Source organism: Monodelphis domestica, chromosome 1 (assembly GCF_027887165.1).
Source record: "Monodelphis domestica isolate mMonDom1 chromosome 1, mMonDom1.pri, whole genome shotgun sequence".
NCBI classification, from domain to species: Eukaryota; Metazoa; Chordata; class Mammalia; order Didelphimorphia; family Didelphidae; genus Monodelphis; species Monodelphis domestica.
In genome coordinates, this window is record NC_077227.1 from 3423922 (window position 1) to 3438645 (window position 14724).

At 47.1% G+C, this 14724-nt stretch overlaps 1 long non-coding RNA gene across 1 annotated transcript in view; it reads left to right on the plus strand.

The window, feature by feature from the left end:
• Positions 1-1084: 1084 nt before the first annotated feature.
• The window catches only part of LOC103099260 (uncharacterized), a 141977-nt gene continuing 128337 nt past the window's right edge, over positions 1085-14724 (plus strand). The window contains exon 1 of the long non-coding RNA XR_459620.3: positions 1085-1905. This is a non-coding gene — a long non-coding RNA (uncharacterized LOC103099260). The remainder of the gene's footprint in view (positions 1906-14724) is intronic.

The following is a 14724-nucleotide window of genomic DNA, read 5'->3' on the forward strand; positions in this document are numbered from 1 at the left end:
GACAGATGACCACAAGGCATAGGACTGGGGGGGGGGGGCCGGGTTTTCCTACATTCTCATTGTTTCATTAGGACGGTGGTCCATGGGGTGAGCTTCCTGCTGCCTTTAGCCGAGTGTTGTCCGTGATTAGGACCAAGGAACAGGGTCTGGCTGAAGAGCCCCTAAAGACTGCTTCAGAAAACTTCCTCCTTCCACAAGAATTCTTCCTTTTCAAATTCCTTCCTCCCATAGTCTTCTCTTATATTTTTGAGCCTTTTGTCTTAAAATTAATACTAAACATTGATTCCAAGGCAGAAGAGCAGTAAGAGCTGGCAATCTGGGTGGAGACCTGCCCAGGGTCACACAGCTAGGAAGTGGCTGAGGCCAAATTTGAACGCAGGACCTCCTTCCTACAGGTCTGGCTCTAGCCAGGGATCAGCCTGGCTGCCCTTGCCAAACACAGCAGCTCTCTTCATTCGCATTTTACACAAGATGAAGCCAAGTCCTGGCTAGATAAAGCTCTGATGGGGAAAGACATGGCGCTAAATACCAGTTAGGCCTGGAGAGCCTGGAGGGCAGGGGCTCGGGGCAATGACTGAGCTTACCAAAGACTTAGTGACCCAACAGTGCTACCAGACGGCGGAGCCCCGACAAGAGCCCCCCCATCCCCCATGTCTCCCCATGCTGCTCGCCTCTCCACACTTGGGGATAGCTTGAGGGGGGGGCAGCCCTAGAGACCCGGAAGGCCAGGATGTTAAGGCATGCAGGCCTCCGGTGCCTCAGTTTCTTTAGGTGGGGAGGAGAGGTGGCCCGTCCCCCCGGCGGCCCCTGTAGCTCAGCCCTGTGGAAGGTTCCTTCCCCTCCTCCCAAGGCAGGGAGCTGGGGGGAGTGTTGGACCCACGCGTGTGTCCCCGAAGTTTCCCAGTCCCACGGAGCTAATGCCTTCAGCTTCGCAAACACGTGCACACGCAGGCACGCCCACGCGGGCACACACACGCGGGACACGCATGCCCAGAGCGCTCGCATGTTAGCTGACGCCCTATCAGTTGCCAGGGGGCGACCACAGAAAGAGGAGGAACAGGCCGTCCTTGCGCTAGCCAAGATGCCTTTCGGCCCCAGGTCTGCTGGAATCCCAGACTGTGACGGGAGCTCACCAGGCCATTGGCAGCATCTGGCTCCCTCCTTTGGCCCCCCGTCTGGGTTATGGAGGTCTTTCTCCTCTGAGCCTCAGTTTGCTCCTCTATGAAATGGGCAGCCGGCTTCCTCGGGGCTGTTTGAGCTCCAGCTGCCCTGTTTGGCCAGGCCATGGGAGAGGGCCAGGAGGGAAAGCCTCCACCCGGCCCTGTGTGTGTGAGGGTCCCAGACCCTCCCTTCGGCCCTTCCCAGCCTCCGTCCTCTGAGCTCGAATCGGCCCCGAGAGTCACCTCCAAGCTGCCGGCACCATGATGGCAGCCCCCAGGCAGCCCCAGCCCGGCCCCAGGGGAAGACCTGTGCTCCCCGCCTAACCCGGGTCCTGTCCCTCCGGGGCAGCGTCTGGCCGTCCCCCAGTCCGGCCGAGCTTTCGGCCAGCGGCTGCCCCCGACGAGGAGCAGCCGGGCGCTGCCTCTTTAAGAGATGGGCAGTTGGAGCAGGGAGAACCTTCCCTGTTCTGAGTCCAGAATGTGACGGGCTGGAGGGTTGGGCAGTTGGGGAGGCTGGGGGAGCTTCACCCCCTCCGAGAGGGCCAAGAGGGGGCCCGAGCCGCCCGCCAAGCCAGCGGGGCGGCTCTCTGGCCGCGCCTGCCCTCCACCCGGGAGCTTTTGCGCTTTCCTTGCCTCCTTAATCAGCCAGGGCCGGTCACAGGCTTAGCCTGAAAACGGACGGCCCGTTGGGCCGGGTCTGAGCCTGAGGCTGGCAGCAGGAAGGCCCTGGGCCGGGCTCGCTCAGGTAAGCCGCTGGCCTCACCCTCCCGTGCCCGGCTCGGCACTCGGAGCCCTCCCGCCCCTGTGCTTCCTCGCCCCCCCCCCCCCAGCCCCTTCCGGGCTCTCCTCCGGAGACCTCGTGACGGAACCGCTTCTGATCCAAGTCCGCGAAGCCGCAGGTCTGGAGGAGCCCGGGGACGCCTGGTGCCGCTCGGCTGCCCAGCGCGCAGCGGGGCAGTGCCCGAAGGTGGGAGCCCGGCCCAGGGGGCTTCTTCCGCCCCCGAGGCCTCCCGCGTGCCAGCTGGTCCTCGTGGCTCTGCTGAAGGGGCCCAAGCGGCCTCCTCTGCCCCAGAGGCCCCGGGGCTGCGGCTGGGCATCTGGCAGCCACGGGATGTCTTGGGGCGACTCTCGGGGAAAGGCTTCCCAACGAGCAGAGGAAAGGATGAGCCAGGGTGGACAAGCAGATGGTGGAGGACCGTGCAGGGGCCGCAGACCCAGGCAGATCCCCCCGGAGAGGAGGCCCGCTTAATGCGCCGAGCCGCTTGCTCGCCTGCAGGCGCGCATTCCGGTCCCCCGGCTTCATGTAAGGGGTTCCGAGAAGCTTCAGAGGCCCTGGATGAGGCCTGGGCCCACGGCACGGCCAAGGACTGAGCGTCAGCCGACCAAAGTCGGAGTCTCGGCTCTGTTCATTTGGGCAGCTAGTTGAGCTCCTGTCGGCCTCCGTTTCCTGGTCTAGAGAACAAAGAGAAGGGGCCCAGCCATTGCCAGGCTCTTTTCCCAGCTGTGACGCCTGAAATGCCTTTGGTTTGTCCACCATGGCTTGCCAGTGAGACGCTCCAAGGTCCACCGGTTAAGATTAGAGCCTTGACTGCCCGCCTTGCCCTGGTCTCTGGACCTCGTTCTGCCAGGTATGGAGGGCCTGGCCCTGAGAGAGGGCAAGCACACGGGCTTTGGCTTGAGTTGCTTTGCCCATGGAAGCTATGTGATGGCTTCTTCAAGTCGTAAAGCCAGAGGGAGATGGCCATTACATTGGAGCGTGATAGGACAGCGGGGCATTCCATCTGTCCATTCACAGCCCGGAAGAGCACTTGGCTGTGGAGGTGGAGGGCCGGGTCTTCTGTTCTCCCTGCAGCCCGCAGGGCAGGTCACTAGCTCGGCTCCTCTGATGGATGGGGACCGTCCCACCTCTTGCTCGGGCCTCGTGAACGTGGGATTTTGATACTCTGGGCTCAGATTCTTAGACGAGTCCTTCTGCCTCACTCTGCGCCCCCTCAAACACTAGCTAAAAGAATCCAGTGGCCGGAGAGTGACTTTGGAGAGGACTTCCCGAAGCTCCCAGCGTGCTCTGCTGCTCTGTGGCAACGCTCCACGATACCCCAGAAGGGCCCTCTGCAAGTCGTAAGGGTTGACGAGGTGCTCACAAGGGTCTGCTGGCCTCCACTTCCAGGGCCAACGGAGATGCCGCCATCGAGGAGCAATGCTAGGATCCCACGGTGGTGGGAGGACACACTGTCCAAAAAGAGACGCCCTCTTAGGAGACATCAGATTTCTCTGAAATGCCCTGGCGATGGGTGTCATGTGATGCAGAAATGAGGGAGAAGCTTCCCTCCCCCTCTCAACTTCTGTTGCCAGGTCACACGTATCAAGAGGATCTGGGCTTTAATTTTGATTTAGAAGGAACACAATTATTTTCTGCCACAGCCATTGAAACTTAAGTTAGAAAACCGTCCTAGACATCAAAAAATGATGAAAAGGGGAATTTCTGAGTCTTAGGTAAGCTCCCGGCATCTCTCCTCCAGACAAAACAAAGGAATAGTGAGAGACCTCAACCGTTAACAGTCTCCAGCATGCACACGCACACACACACATACACACACATACACATGCACACACACACGCACACACACACACATACACATGCACACACACACGCACATACACATGCACACACACACCCACACACACAGACACACACACACGTATGGCTCTGAGGTAGCGAGCAGCTGACTTCCAATGGAAAGAAGTTAATGAAGAGAGTCAGTCCAGGGACCATCTTGCCATTGACAGAGCTCCCTTTCCCAACAACTGCTCCATCTTGTAGTCTGCCACTTGATGCGCCGGTACCTCCTCTTCTCTCGGTGGGTCATGGTTCTGTTTCAGTGATAGCGTTCTTATTTATCTTGAACAACCCAAATGAATGGACATCAAAGCCCTCGGCTAGAGGATGGAGATGGCTTATAATTCCCTGAAGCAATTACGCTTGGTTTTAAGTCAGTGACGTGCCCCCTCTCTCCCTGCCGCCTGCTGAATTAAAATGGCGGTATTTGAAGATCTCTCTCCTCATCCGACCTTCTTCCTTGTCACAAGGACAGATTCTTCCAAGCTCAAATTGTTTGATACGTTTAGTCACAAACATCTCCAAATGTCCCACTTCTTTGCCCCTAAACTCAATACTGTGTGCCCTTTTGGGGGCTGGAAACCCTGAATCGTCTTGGGACAAACCAGGATGTCCGTCTTGCCTCATGGCAGTGTGCTGCAGCCAGTCTATCCGCCTACAAGTACCATTTTGGCTTAGAATTGGACATCTGCCGCAAAGATTGTGTTGCACTTGCAAAGAGAAGCACATGGCACGGAGGCCTCTTGAGTTTCAGGTTTTCAGATTCCTCCAAGTCTGGTCATGAGTTTCCTGGAATGATGGGGCAGGGCGTGGGGAGGGGGGGTGCAGAGGGGGCACCCTTTTCAGTTCATGTCCAGCCTTGCCATAGAAAGGTCCTTAGGATAATTGTTGCTTTTGACTGTGATCTCTCCTAAAGTAAGTACTTTGTCCTTTGTTGAATTTGAATTTGAATTAATGCAGCCATCTGGGTTTGGGAAGTTTGGAGTGTTGGGCGGGAGCCAGTGGCCAGACCTAGGTATGCCTTGGGGCAAGCTGGGAATAGAGATTTGCTTCCTTTCCCCAGCCGCCACCATCCCGTTTCCACGGCTTTCATAACATGAGATGCCAAAGGTAAAGAAAGCAGGCTGTGGGCATTTGGATTTGGTTATTAGAACTCTTCGGACAATAGAGCCCCTGTCTCTGGGAGAGGCTGAGGGTCTGGCCGTGATTTCCGGACTGCTGCTCCTCAGCAAGATGGCCCTCATTTAACTGCACTGGAGCCTGATGAGCAGCTGGTCTTGGATCACATTGGCCAAGCCAGATAATGAGTTGGCCCGGACTGGGGCTGTGAAGAAACTCGGGGCCATGTTGCCATCCTGTTTATACAGCAGCGAAAAGGCACAAAGCTGTCACAAGAAAACAGGTGGTTGGCTCATATTTGTTGTTTAAATGTGTCCAGAATGAATTGGCTCCCATCTCTTGGCACCAAATCCTGACTGGATGCTGCCTGACACGGGCTCTGAAAAATGGCTCCCTAGGGCGTCTTCCCAATACAGAAGGCAAATATTTGTGTATTCAGGGGATAGAGCCGCAGATAATCTGCTGTTGAACCACATATCATAATCCCATCTGGGAAGTTGAAAGAAAACTCATTCCCACTCATACAATGGGTTCATTGTTCACTATTCTTATTAGACAGCATACAAGAGGGTTGGGGACCGAATCTGCTTGTTTACACATGTTCTTAATTGGATGGAGGAGCCATGGCAGGCCTTTTGTGAGGGGGGGCTTTCTTCTCTAGTCTTCGCCCCACAGGAAGACCCACATCTTTGACAAGGAGATCAGGCATGAGAAGGGGGCACTTGGTTTTGCAGAAGATAAAAGAACATACACACACACACACACACACACACACACACACACATGCTTAGAGGAGATAGAAGGGACAAGTAGTACAAGTAAAACAGTTGATAATTCCTGGGAAAATCATTTCTCTGCCTTTTTTTTAAACCTTTACCTTCCAGCTTAGAATCAATAATGTGAATTGGTTCTAAGGCAGAAGAACAGTAAGGACTAAGCAAAAAGGGTTAAGTGACTTGCCCAGGGCTCCAAAGCCAGGAAATGTCTGAGGTCTGATTTGAACCTAGGACGTCCTGTCACTATGGCTGGCTCTCAATCCACTGAGCCACCTAACTGCCCCCTTCTTTGGCTTTTATATGCATTTTTAATCACAACTGATTTAAATTCACAGCCAAATTTTGTTTGTTCTAATATTAAAAGGGAACATGTTCCCTAACTCCACAGGAGGATTGAAGCAGGCAGTCTAGAAGCTACGTTATTGCCAGGGATATGCCAGTCTGGGATGGCAAAGAAGCAAATCACAAATTGTTACTGTTGGTCAGTAGCTAGCATTTGACACCTCTTTAGCTTTCAAGTCTCTCTGTCTGTACTTCACTGAATTTTCCCGATTCTCTAATTTTAGTATCAGCTCTTCTAAAGACAAGGACCATGCTCCAATAGTTATCACCTTCACAGACCTTCCTTCCTAAAATTCTAGCCTTCCCTCTTGCCGTTGCTCTTGTCTGACTTAGCAGGGCTGAGATTGATGTATTGGGGCAGTCATGATCTCAGCAATATGGACACTCTTTGTCCAGTAGAGATTGTGATCCTAGTCATGATTTCTGATGTTACCAGATTCTTATCCACACCTGCCCATAATTCCTCTGGAGATGATCCACCCAGGACGCTGTGGGACTTACTCGAGTTCCTATAATCAATCATTCAACTTCATAAGATGGTTTACAGGTACAAAGACTTCTTGATCTACATTAACTAAAGCTTCACACACAAAAAGTCAAAGGATTCTCTTCAGGATTTTACCTATACAGAGAAGATTGATTGCCCAAGGTCACAGTGAGTGGTAGAGCCAAGCATTAACTGTAGGCTTATTTTTCTGAGTTTAGCCTCATTTCCACTCTTAGTTGACCATCTTTGACGACGATTTCCTCCCACGATTTTCATGACATTACTGTCTGCTCCTATCTACATGAACACTTCTTCCCAGTTTGCTTTGCTAGATCTTTCTTGAGGTCCCTGAGGGGTTCTTCCAAGAGTATTCCTTGGGCCCCCTTCTTTTCTTCTATAATGTCATTAAGCCTGTTGTTTGAACCTTGCACCACTTTTCTTAAGTGCTCACTTCTCATTTAGCCACCACTCTGGGGCAGGCCATATCACTTTGGGTCCAGTCTATTGGAAAAGCTACCTGAACTCCTCATGTCAAATTTCTCCTCAGTTCAATATCTCTTCCAGCTTCCAAAGTGTCTGTCTTAAAGCACAGGTCTGACTCAATCATGCCATGTCCTACCCAAGAAACTCTTGGGGTTCCCTTTGAACTCAAGTTCAAACAGAAACCCCTCTGTCTAGCTATTTAAGCCCCTCACATCCTGTCCCTTCTTACCTTTGAAATCTAGTTTTCTCCTTTCCATTTGCTTTATGATTTGGTGAGTGACACTGGCCTTTCTGGCATTATTCCTCCAAGGCACTATTTCTCAACTACATGTCTTTTTTGGGGTATGTTTGGAATGTTCTCCTGCCTTATCCCTGCTCCCTGACTTTCCTGGCCTTCTTCAAGATTCAGCTCAACGTTCTGAAGGACTTGCTTGTACCACTTTAAGTACCTTCCCTCTGGCATTCCCTCCAATCCTGTATGCACATATTTTTTTCTTGTTGTCCCAGGATTAGGCTGTGACATCTTGGAGGGCAGGACCTTTTATGGCTTTTGAAAAATATTGTTAGTGCTTAACACATCCACTTAATGAATGTTTATTGACTGTCTTACAAATCCATCAACCAATAAATATTTATTAAACAACTACCATGGACAAGGCATTGTGCTCAATGCTGGGGATACAAAAAGACACAAAAGACAATCCCTGCCTTCAAAGAATTTATAATCTAATGTGAACAACAATAATAATGCCTACCATGGAAACCACTTTAATGTTCCAAAACATGTATGTATATAAACCCTAACAACAACTCTATGAGGCAGGTGTTATGATCAGCTCCATTTTATGTTTAAGTTAACTGAGTTGAATTGGGTTCAGTGACTTGCCCAAAATAATAAAGGTGGGAAGTGTCTGAGAAGAGATTGAAACCCAAGTCTTCATGGCTCCACACCCAGTGCGCTCTCCATGGTCCTACTCATTGCACCTAGCACATTACCTCAGCAAACTCCAAGGAAAATCCTTTTGCATTTCCTGTCCTTTTCTTTTCACTTCTTTGCCAAGCCTCCCTTAATTAAAATGGGAGTTTCTCTTGGGTAAGTCTGTGGATTTTGCTTCCCATCATGGTGGTAAGCCCAGGAGAGCCACTTATTAAATATTTGTCCAGCCTTTCCATTCCCTCACTGCTCCCTGCCTTCTCTGGAGGAATACAATCTCCCTAATCAAAGGAAGACACCAATGCTAATTAATAGTGGAGGCACTCCCCCAGGGCTCTCTTCCCCTGCAGGCCCTGCCTCAGGCCTGGTGCTAATGGACATTTGTCTTTTTGGCAAAGGAGTGGTCATTGGCATTCAGGTTACAATTTTATCAAAGAGGCTGGATCTGGACATGGAAAGGAGACTCACCTCATGGCCTGAAGCTGTTCCAAGCAAATGAGGTGAGGCAGGCAGCTTGGCTTCTGAGGAACTGGCCTGTCAGCACTCCTGCCAGGATCTCCAACTCGGCTAAACAGGTCATTCAGTCCATGTTCCTCCTTCATTTTATTTTAAAGGCAACATTAAGGGAACTTACTACAGGGAAAGAAGGAAAGGAAGAATGGCCCCAAAGAGCAATGGAGCATTTCCCAGCTGTAGTGGTGAGTCCTGGAAATGGAGTGACTGGGACCCAGGAGGCCAGGTCAGAGGGAAGGGTCCGAGGGAAAAGCTCTGATTCATGAAGGATGCTTGGGCACAGCTGGGTGGAGACATGAACAGTTTCCAAGGGACTCATAGAAATGTGTGAAGCATGTAAAGGGAAATGAGGAGGAGTTAGAAACTAACCCAGGACCCAGAAAAGCAGTCAGCTATAGTATAAAGAGAAGGACCCCTGCAGGCCACAAGAAAAGGAGCCTTGACCATAGAATGATGCTTGAATCAAGGAACTTTAGAGCTTCTCTAGACCAAGCCCATTAAAAGCTTGACTGATGAGAAAATTAAGACAGAGAAGACAATGTGTTTGCTCATGGTCATATCAGATTATTCATGAGCATTGTGGCTTAATCCTGACCTCAATTTAAAAGAACCTGCTAAAATAAGGAGAGGAAATGCTCTAGGGTGTTATCACTGACCAAAAGAATCTGGAAGTATCTCTGATCCAACTCTTTTGTTCCTTTTTTTAAGAGTCCCACAGAAATAACCAAGCAAAATCCATTTAGTGAGTACTTGCTATACATATAGCACTGTCCTACCATGCGGTGGAGGGAAGAAGATATGATAATCATAATTATTCCCTTACCCCAAGTGAGTTGGTAATATATTTTGTGAGGCAAAAATTTAATTTTTTTAAAATTTAATTTAAATTAAGTGTTGCACAGTGGGAAATGGAGAGACTCCATTGGGCTGGAGGCAACAGAGGGAGTTTCATCCTATTGCAACAAACATGTCTTAAGTACCTATCATGTCCAGGAACTTAGCCTGCTGCTGGGGCTGAATATTTGAAAGGCAACAGAATCTCTGATCTTTAAAGACAGATATTTTACTTGGGGAAAAGGCAATGGAGGCTGGGAATAGGGAGGAGAAATGGACACAAATGACTTGAAGGCTAATTAAAACATGATTAAGTACTTTGGCCTTTGTAAGAGTTAATAAGAATGGCTTGAAAGATTTGAGGAGTTTCCTATAAGACTATAAAATCAGGAAAGGCTTATATAGGTGACAGACTAGAAGATTCCTTAAGGTCCAGCATACTTTTGCTTTTCTTTGAGGTTCCAGTGCTGGTGGCAACCAAGTTAGTTCTTGAAGAGAAAGATAGAAAGAGTTGGAGATCTCCATAGAATAATATACTGGGAGATGGAAGGGATCCCATCTGAAGTGCAAGTCTCTTCTCCCTCCCCTCTTTTTATTGAAAATTTTATTTAATTAGTCAATTTAGAATATTTTTCCATGTGTTTACAAGAATCATATTCTTTCCCTCCCCTCCCCCAACCCCTTCCTATAGCCAACACACAATTCCATGTGTCCTTGATCAAAACTTATTTCCATGTTGTTGATGTTTGCACTAGGATGTTCATTTGGAGTCTCCATCCCCAACAACATCCCCTCGACCCATATATTCAAGCAGTTGTTTTATCTTCTGTGTTTCTACTCCTACAGTTTTTACTCTGAATGTGGATACTATTTTTTCTCGTAGATCCCTCCAAGTTGTTCAGGATCACTGCATTGCCACTAATGGAGAAATCCATTACATTCGATTGTACCACAGTGTATCAGTTTCTGTGTACAATGTTCTTCTGGTTCTTCTCCTCTCGCTTTGCATCAATTTCTGGAGGTCATTCCAGTCCCCATGGAATTCCTCCACTTTATTAGTCCTTTGAGCATAATACTATTCCATCACCATCAGATCCCACAATTTGTTCAGTCATTCCCCAATTGGAGGGGATTCCCTCATTTTCCAATTTTTTTTGCCACTACAAAGAGTGTAGCTATGAATATTTTTGTACAAGTCTTTTTTCCTTATGATTGCTTTGGAGTACAAACCCAGCAGTGCTATGGCTGGATCAAAGGGCAGACAGTCTTTTAGTGCCCTTTGGGCATAGTTCCAAATTGCCCTCCAGAATGGTTGGATCAATTCACAACTCCATCAGCAATGCATTGATGTACCAATTTTTACATATCCCCTCCAACATTCTTTACTTTCATTTGCTGTCATGTTAGCCAATCTGCTAGGTATGAGATGGCACCTCAGAGTTTCTTTGATTTGCATTTCTCTGATTATAAGGGATTTAGAACTCTTTTTCATGTGCTTATTAATATTTTTGATTTCTTTATCTGAAAATTGCCTAATCATATCCCTTGCCCATTTATCAATTGGGGAATGGCTCAATTTTTTTTTCAATTGATTTAGCTCTTTATAAATTTGAGTAATTAGACATTTGTCAAAGGTTTTTGTTATGAAGATTTTTTCCCCAATTTGTTGCCTCCCTTCTAAATTTTGTTGCATTGGTTTTCTTTGTAAAAAAAAAAGGTAATCAAAATAATTTATTTTAAAATTTGTAATTTTTTTTAAAACTCTTGCTTGGTCTTAAAATCTTTCCTTTGACAAAGATTTGACATATATACTATTCTGTGTTAACCTAATTAACTTATAGTTTCTTTCTTTATATTCAAGTCATTTACCCATTCTGAGTTTATCTCAGTATAGGGTGTGAGATGTTGATCCAAACCTAATCTCTTCCATAGTGTCTTCCAATTTTCCCAGCAGTTTTTATCAAATAGTGGATTTTGTTCCCAAAAGCTGGGATCTTTGGGCTTATCATAGATAGTATTGCTGATGTCACTTACTCCAAGTCTATTCCACTGATCCTCCCTTCTGTCTCTTAGCCAATACCATTTTGTTTTGATGACCACTGGTTTATACTATAATTTGAGATCTGGGACTGCAAGAGCACCTTCCTTCACATTTTTTTTTTCATGATTTCTCTGGATATCCTTGAACTTTTGTCCTTCCAAATGAACTTTCTTATTTTTTTATATTTAGTAAAAAAGTTTTTTGATAGTTCAATGGGTATGACACTAAATAAGTAAACAAGTTTGGGTAGGATTGTCATTTTTATGTTAGTTCTTCCTACCCATGAGCAATTAATGTTTTTCAAATTATTTAAATCTACATTTAATTGTGTGGAAAGTGTTTTTTAGTTGTATTCATATAGTTCCTGTGTTTGTCTTGGCAGATAGATTCCTAAGTATTTTATATTGTCCAGGGTGATTTTAAATATAATTCCTCTTTCTAATTCTTGCTGCTGAGATGTGTTGGAAATATATAGAAATGCTGATGATTTATGTGGGTTTATTTTGTAATCTGCAACTTTGCTAAAGATTGATTACTTCTACTAGATTTTTAGTTGATTCTCTAGGATTCTTTAAGTAGTAGACCATCATATCATCTGCAAAGAGTGATAGCTTGGTCTCTTCATTGCCTATTTTAATAACTTTAATTCTTTTTCTTCTCTAATTACTACAGCTAGTGTTTCTAGTACACTGTTAAATAATAGAGGTGATAAGGGACATCCTTGTTTCACTCCTGATCTTATTGGGAATGTGTCTAGTTTATCCCCATTGCAGATGATGTTTGATGATGGTTTTAGATATATACTGTGTGACAAGGAAATCACTTTAAAAGACTGATATATATTTAAGGTCACCAAGGAATTCAGCTATGTAATTCCTAAATGAAACTCAAGTCAGCAGTCAACCTTTTATGGAGTTTTTAATTACAAACAGGAAGAAGAAAGGTATTAGAGATAAAGAGAGAGAGAGAGAGAGAGAGAGAGAGAGAGAGAGAGAGAGAGAGAGAGAGAGGGGAGAGAAGGGAATAGGGCTTAAATACCCCCTCTGTTTAGGCTGGGCCAAAGGCCCAAGCCCTTAGATAGCTGAGGCAAAGAAAAGAGATCAGTCCCTATCACTCAAGTGACCAAAATGATGAAACAGTCTCAGGGGCCTCCACCTCCAGCTTCCTTCAGAGCAAGCTTCTCAGAGCACAACCTCTCAGAGCAAAACCTCTCCAGCCCCCTCAGTCCTCAGACCCCGCTATCTTTAAGGAAACCATCTAAGTTCCCTCCCCTCAGTTCTCACATCTACCAATCACTGTCGATGTCTCCCCTGTGCCAATGGTGGCTCTAGTTTAACCCAGGACTGCCCAGAGGTCTGTGGCTTTGCACATGTCTGTTGAAGGTCATATTCTCAAATAATTAAATCTTGATCCTTTTGCTGCAGCCCTTCCTAAATCCTGTTACCCTGAGTAGGGTGGAGATTGGAAGTTCCAAGACTTGGTTCTGTCATTCCAAGTATCTCTATTGTATCAATTCTAAAATCAATCATGACTCAAAGAACTTCCTGTTCTATGCTTAAGCATAGGTCAAAGCCCTTTCCATTGTTTAGCAAAAGGTTTCTGTCCTAAAGTAATCTTAAGTAGGGAGGAGAAGGACCCTCCCATGCCAAAGGGGGGTTCACATTCCAATAGACTATCAGTAGGAAATTTTTCAAGTATGAAATTTCCCAATGGTGAAATTTCCAACATTTTTAAGTCTAAGAAATTTTAAGGTTTACAACTGTTCATTATTTTTAGGAAAGACCCTTCTATTCCTATGCTTTCTAGTGTTTTCAATAGGAATGAGTGTTGTATTTTATCAAAGGCCTTTTCTGCATCTATTGAGATAATCATGTGATTTTTGTTGGTTTGCTTGTTGATATGGTCAATTATGTAGATGGTTTCCTAATATTGAGCCATCCTTGCATTCTTGGTATAAATCCCACCTGATCATAGTGGATAACCCTCGTGATGACTTGCTGGAGTCTTTTTGCTAGTATTCTGTTTAAGATTTTTGCATCTATATTCACTAGGGAGATTGGTCTATAGTTTTCTTTCTCTGTTTTTGGCCTGCCTGGTTTTGGGATCAGTACCATGTTTGTGTCGTAAAAGGAGTTTGGTAGAACTCCCTCTTTGCTTATTCTGTCAGATAGTTTGTATGGTATTGGGGTTAGTTGTCCTTTGAATGTTTGATAGAATGCATTTGTGAATTCATCTGGTCCTGGGAATGTTTTCTTCCAGTGTATTGGTGTTCTCCCCCACTCCCGCTATGTACTTCTTTATGACATTTACCCCATTTTATTTCTTTTTTCCATTTCTCTTAGTATTAACCTTTTGGAAGGGTAAAGAGGTTGGAGACAAGAAATACTTGATCCTTACATGCATTGAAATGGACTCAAAGAGGGAAGAACAATCAGTCCATTGGGGCAGATGTGAGCCCTCTAGAGAAGTAGAAGGGTGAGAAACAATCCTGTGGGGAGAGAAACCTGGGCTGTGTTTGAGCTCCGGCGAGACCTTGGTAGTAGGAGAAGGGGTGGCATGGACCAACGCCCAACGCAACCCAAAGGAGGGGCCCATGTGGTAGGGAATACCCAGGGGAGGGGAATCAACCTGTTCCTGGCCTTCAGGGCCTCTTCATCAGCACACTGTGCCATTGTAGCCTGGGTCATGTGGACGTGGGCACGGGTAAATTAGGGTTTTGTCCAAAGAACTGATTGGCAGCTTAGACAACGTCCGTCGTTTGAGTCATCGCTTGGCTATACATCGTTGGCTAGCTAGTGGTTTTCAGGAATGCTTTTTGTCTTGCTAAGGGAGGGGCTATGTGTTTGGGTGATGATGGCCCTGCCTTTTCCAAGGAAATGATGTCACTTCAGCCATGGTCCACTTTGGTTGGTCTGGCTTTACCCATGATTCACTCTGTTTGCCCACCATGTAAATGAGATGCTAAGGATATGCTAAATGCCCGGAGGCCATTTGAGGTCAAGTTGTGCTCTTTTCCGTGCAGACTCAGGAAGGCAGAGTTTGTGGGACTGAGCTCTGTTTAAACCTTGTCCTGTGTGACTGGGATCGGAACCCCCTGTGCTTGCTGTGCCGAGACCCCAACCCAAAGGATGTCCCCAAATTGCAGCTTCTCCGCAGGCCTGGGGGACACTTGGGCGCACATCAGTCCCTCCCATCTCAGTGGGCGGTTCTCTGGAATAGGCTTTGGCCCCTCAGCCCCTGGGGGCTTTGTAGCCAGGCCTGCCCTGTGTGTAGGCTCCCGCGGGCTCCCGCCTTGCCTTGCTTTCCTTCCCGGCCCTCTTGACGGCTTCCTCCTCTGCTCGGGCCTCCCCAGCACTGTCCTTCTCACTTCCCTTTTGGGCCTCGACTTAGCCCAGGAGAGCATGAGCTCCTTGCAGAG